The sequence below is a fragment of the Dermacentor variabilis genome, chromosome 3 (genome assembly GCF_050947875.1).
Source record: "Dermacentor variabilis isolate Ectoservices chromosome 3, ASM5094787v1, whole genome shotgun sequence".
NCBI classification, from domain to species: Eukaryota; Metazoa; Arthropoda; class Arachnida; order Ixodida; family Ixodidae; genus Dermacentor; species Dermacentor variabilis.
In genome coordinates, this window is record NC_134570.1 from 241,308,078 (window position 1) to 241,313,562 (window position 5,485).

General features: G+C 44.7%; 1 non-coding gene across 1 annotated transcript; it reads left to right on the forward strand.

Moving 5' to 3' along the window:
- Positions 1 to 3,923: 3,923 nt before the first annotated feature.
- Positions 3,924 to 3,996, forward strand: TRNAF-GAA (transfer RNA phenylalanine (anticodon GAA)). Its single transcript has one exon. It is a non-coding gene; the product is annotated as a tRNA-Phe (tRNA).
- Positions 3,997 to 5,485: the final 1,489 nt, after the last annotated feature.

A 5,485-nucleotide genomic window follows, 5' to 3' on the forward strand; every position in this document is an offset into this window, starting at 1 on the left:
CTTCCACTGAACTGAGTTTCCACAAATTTATTAACTGCAGAACTGTTCGTATCTGATAATCCTTCGGATATAAGTCGAAACTGCTGTTACTTGCATTGTTTGACTAGATGGCTTGGTATTACAGAAGCTATTCGAAGCTATTCCACATGGGAAAATGCGACGGCCCGTGCCATTTGCCAAGCAGCAGTTGCCCTCTTGATGAAATGCACTTTGCGAGCGGCTAAGAAGTTGCTCTACCTCTACGCCACAGCTTGCAGCGGTGGCGTAGAGGTAGAGCATCCGCCTCGCGTGCAAGAGGACCGTGGTTCGAATTTCGGTGCCGCGCATTTTCCCATCGGATAAAAAAAAAGAAAATCCGCGTGTTGATAAAATTTCATAAACAGGCCTGTAGTGTGGCCTGATCCCAGTGACCAGAACCGGTAACGCACTCCCTCCCCAGAGCAGGATTGCCACCCTGGTGCAGTATTGACTACAACGTCCTATAATAATACAACAATCAAACCCCGGCCCTCAGTCCTCAGCAGCTGCGAAGCAACTGACCACGGCGGTGGTCAGACCTGTGACGCAGCAGAGGGTGCCAACAATCGCTGGATCCGGACAGGCCGCCATTGGAATCTGAACCTGGCAACGTTTAACGCTAGAGCGTTATCTAGTGAGGCAAGTCTAGCAGTGCTATTGGAGGAAATAGAGGGCAGTAACTGGGATATAATAGTGCGCAGTGAAGTTAGGAGGACAAAAGAAGCATATACAATGCTAAAAAGCGGGCACTGTGTTACTGGGGCTTAGCGGAGAAACAAGAACTAGCCTTGGGAGCTATGCAAAGGCAAAAGGCAGCTGGGAAGGGTCAGGTAACAGCAGATTTATTGAACGATGGTGCGCAGATTGTTCTAGAAAAACCCACCCTATACGCAATGCCTCATGACCTCGAGCGTACCGGAATCTTCGAAGAACGCTAACATAATCCTAATCCATAAGAAAGGGGACGCCAAAGACTTGAATAATTATAGAGAGATCAGCTTACTGTCCGTTGCCTACAAAGTATTTATTAAGGTAATGGTAAATAGAATAAGGAACGCCTTAGACTTCTGTCAACCAAAGGACCAGGCGGGATTCCGTAAAGTCTACTTAACAATAGACGACATTCGCACTATGAATCAGGTGATATAAAAATGTGCGGATTATGAGAAACCCTTATATATAGCTTTCACTGATTACGAGAAAGCGTTTGATTCAGTCGAAACCTCAGCAGTCATGGAGGCATTACGGAATCAGGGTGTAGACGAGCCGTATGTAAAAATACTGAAAGATATCTATAGCGGCTCGACAGCCACCGTAGTCCAACATAAAGAAAGCAACAAAATCTCAATAAAGAAAGGCGTCAGGCAAGAAGATACGATCCTTCCAATGCTATTCACAGCGTGTTTACACGAGGTATTCAAAGACCTGGATTGGGAAGAATTGGGGATAAAAGTAATGGAGAATACCTTAGTAACTTGCGATTCGATGATGATATTGCCTTGGTTAGTAACTCAGGGGACCAATTGCAATGCACGCTCACTGATCTGGAGAGACAAAGCAGAAGGATGAGTCTAAAAATTAATCTGCAGAAAACTAAAGTAATCTTTAACAGTCTCGGAAGAGAACAGCAGTTTACGATAGGTAGCGAGACACTGGAAGTGGTAAGGGAATACATCTACTTAGGGCACGTAGTGACGGCGGATCCGTATCATGAGCCTGAAGTAATCAGAAGAATAAGAATGGGCTGGGGGTGCATTTGGCAGGCATTCTCAGATCATGAACAGCAGGTTGCCATTATCCCTCAAGAGGAAAGTGTATAACAGCTGTGTCTTACCAGTACCCACCTACGTTGCAGAAACCTGGAGGCTTACGAAAAGGGTTCTACTTAAATTGAGGACCACGCAACGAGCTATGGAAAGAAGAATGATGGGTGTAACGTTAAGGGACAAGAAAAGAGCAGATTGGGTGAGGCAACGAGCGCGTGTTAAAGACATCTTAGTTGAAATCAAGAAAAATGAATGGCCATGGGTAGGACATGTAATGAGGAGGGAAGATAACCGATGGTCATTAAGGGTTACGGACTGGATTCCAAGGGAAGGGAAGGGAAGCGAAGCAGGGGATGGCAGAAAGTAAGGTGGGTGGATGAGATTAAGAAGTTTGCAGGGACAATATGGCCACAATTAGTACAGGTCCGGGCTAGTTGGAGAAGTATGGGAGAGGCCTTTGCCCAGCGGTGGGCGCTACCAGGCTGATGATGATGATGAATAAGTTGGCATGTTATGTTATGCTTATTGGTCAGTTAGTCTTTATTCAGAAATTTAAACTACACTAATGGTATTGACTAAGTCAGCATTGTGTAGCATGTTTACATTCCAATAAAATTGACTTGCTTCTACATGATAATTTCTTGCATGGTACATGAATAATATTTCGTCTCGGGATTCTAAACGCTACTTACATCAACTGTCACAGGTGGTCTTCAAATACGAATTGGCAGTGGCCAGCTAACGTCCAAGGGCCATCTATGTTTATGCATGCTGTTGTGACATCATGTTTACTGTGGTCATACGGAAACGTGTATGTATTATGATATATTCTACTTTAGACTTAATAAAATTTGGGAACACCAAGTAGCGCAAAACATCAGTTATTGCAGTTGTAATTGGTGTTCAGGGCTGCTTGCTATCAAGATGCAAAGTAAAAGAAAAATATAATAAACTCGAAGCAGCAAAATAACATGGAGCTGCTTTGGATGGACCTCAATAGGCATATTATACTATAGAGTAAATTATACTGGTCTTCTGGCATTATGCTATGCCTTCACTTTTATATTCTTATTCCCTTAATTATGCTGCTTGTTATTATTGTATTTGTTCTTATGCCCCTGTTCAGTCTTGTGACGACAGCCACCGAGAAGCGAGGCTTAAAACAAGGCACTAACAATACCTAATAAAGAAACGACAAAGAATGAAAGTGTCCAACGTAAGGGATAAGATAGAATTCTCGTAACTGCCAAAACTGACCAACAAGGCAAAAATAAGTGATATTCGAAACTATAACGTGAGAAAGACTGAAGAAGCCGTAAAAAATGGACGCAACCTGAAATCAGTGAGAAGAAAACTTGGCATAACAAGCAAGATGTATGCACTGAAAGATAAGGAGGGTAATATCACCAGCAATTCCGAAGGTATAGTAAAAGCAGCGGAAGTATTGTATGCTGACCTGTACAGTACTCAGATGAGCCGGTAGTACTCCATTCGAAACAATAATGAATAGGATACAAAAACGCCTCATATAACCAGCGATGGGATCAGAAGGGCCTTGCAAGACATAAAACGAGGAAGTGCGGCAGGAGAAGATGGAATAACAGTCGGTTTAATCAAAGATAGAAGAGACATATTGCTTGGAAAACTGGCGGCTCTATATGCGAACTGTCTGTCGATTGCAAGGCACCTATAAAACTGGAAGAATGCAAATGTTAGACTAATTCACAAGAAGGGAGACGTTAAAGAATTGAAAAATTATAGGCCCACTAGCTTACTCCCAGTATTCTATAAAATATTCACTAATATAATCTCCAATAGAATGGAGGCAACGCTGGACTTTAGTAAACCAAGGGAACAGGCTGGCTTCAGGAAGGGATATTCTGCAATGGATCACATCCATGTCATTAATCAGGTTATTGAGAAATCCGAAGAGTACAATGAGTCTCTCCATATGGCTTTCATACATTACGGAAACGCATTTCATTCAGCAGAGACACCAGCAGTCATAGAGGCATTAAGTCATAGAGACCTTGGCGGCGGACATCCGCCGCCAAGGTCTATGAGTGGTGGCGCTGGCTAACTCTCCCAGGGTTCTACTAGGAAAACATAAATACCCAAGAATGTGGATGGGGAAACGGCGCCGCGGTAGCTCAATTGGTAGAGCATTGCACTGAAAATGCGAAGGTTGTGGGTTCGGTCCCCACCTGCGGCAAGTTGTTTTTTCATCCACTTTCATTTCCATTAATTTATCGTTTCTTTATTTCATTTATTAAGCACAAGTAATTTCCCCTATGTTGTCCTTGGTGTCAGTGTTTGTTGGCTTCTTATGATATGAATAAATAACGATATGTGGCGTAAAGCAATTAGCCTAAAACTTGATTAGTCAATATTTGCTAATTAGCCTATTATGCGTTTAAAATTCTGCAAGTAATGCCAGCTTCTTCAAGTAGCCTGGTTCACGCTACTATAGTTGTGCTATCTGCTCTAGGAAATTAAAAAAAAAGTTTGAAATTGTTCGCTGAAACACCCGATATTTTCTCGGGCAAGCAAAATAAGCCTTTATACATGAGTTCTACACATAGTCTAACGAAAAGCTTGCCAAGACTTCCCCAAGAAGAATACAGAGGGAGTATTAGCTTGGCTTCAGGAATGCTAGTGGAGATCTGGCTTGTGCTCACCTTGCACAAGCCAGATTGTACACAACCTTTTGGCTCGAACAAGCACACATATATATTTCTTCTAGATGAGTTCTTGCTACCTGGGCACTGTCGTCGCCCGGCGGCAACAATGAAAATGCCGTGTCATGGCCTGCGTTAGCCGTGTCTCCAACTCAGAGCGCAAGTTTGTGCTACCTGGGCACTGTCGAGATCAACCCGAATCTTCCTCGTCCTAGTTTGGGTAATACCATAATTTTGACCGTACTTGTGTGGCCGCCCCTTTTAGGTCATCATGGACTACCATGCACTATACTGGTTGACCCCCTGAAAGACCTGACTGGAGCGATTCACGTTGGACATTGAAGCTTCAGGAGTACAGCTTTAACGTAATTTACAAGTCTGGTCGAATGCGTCAGGATGCAGATTGCGCTTCCCGTCATCCTGTTTATCCTCCCGACTCCGCTGCGAATTATTCCTACGCCCTCACCATGTCTGAATCGTGCGATAGACGCTACGAACAGCTCAGTGATGCCATCTTGCGGTCCATTATCAGCCGTTTACACACTCACCGTCCGTCGACCTGTTCGTGATCCATGATGGCATCGTCTACCGACCCAAAAGTAACTCCGACGGCCCCAGAACTTCTGCTTGTACACCCTACAACTCTCCGCTCCACTGTTCTCCAACAGCTCCACGTTTCTCCAACTGCTGCACAGCTCGGTGTATCCCGCACATAGGACCGAGTGCGGCGTCGGTTCTTCTGGCGAGGGCTTTGCCATTCTGTGCGCCGGTACGCTGCTGCTTGCCAATCCGTGCCAGCGGTGGAAGCGTTCTTCCTGTTGCCTGCAGGCCCACTTATCGACATCCCAACTGTCCCGCCCTACCGCGTCGGCCTCGATCTCATTTGGTCACTTCCGACGTTCTTTGCGGGGAACAAATGGATTAACATAGCCACTGACTACGCAACACGATATGCCATCATGCGGACATTGCCTACACGCTGTGTCCGCTGTGTTGCGGACTTGCTGCTTCACGACCTCATTC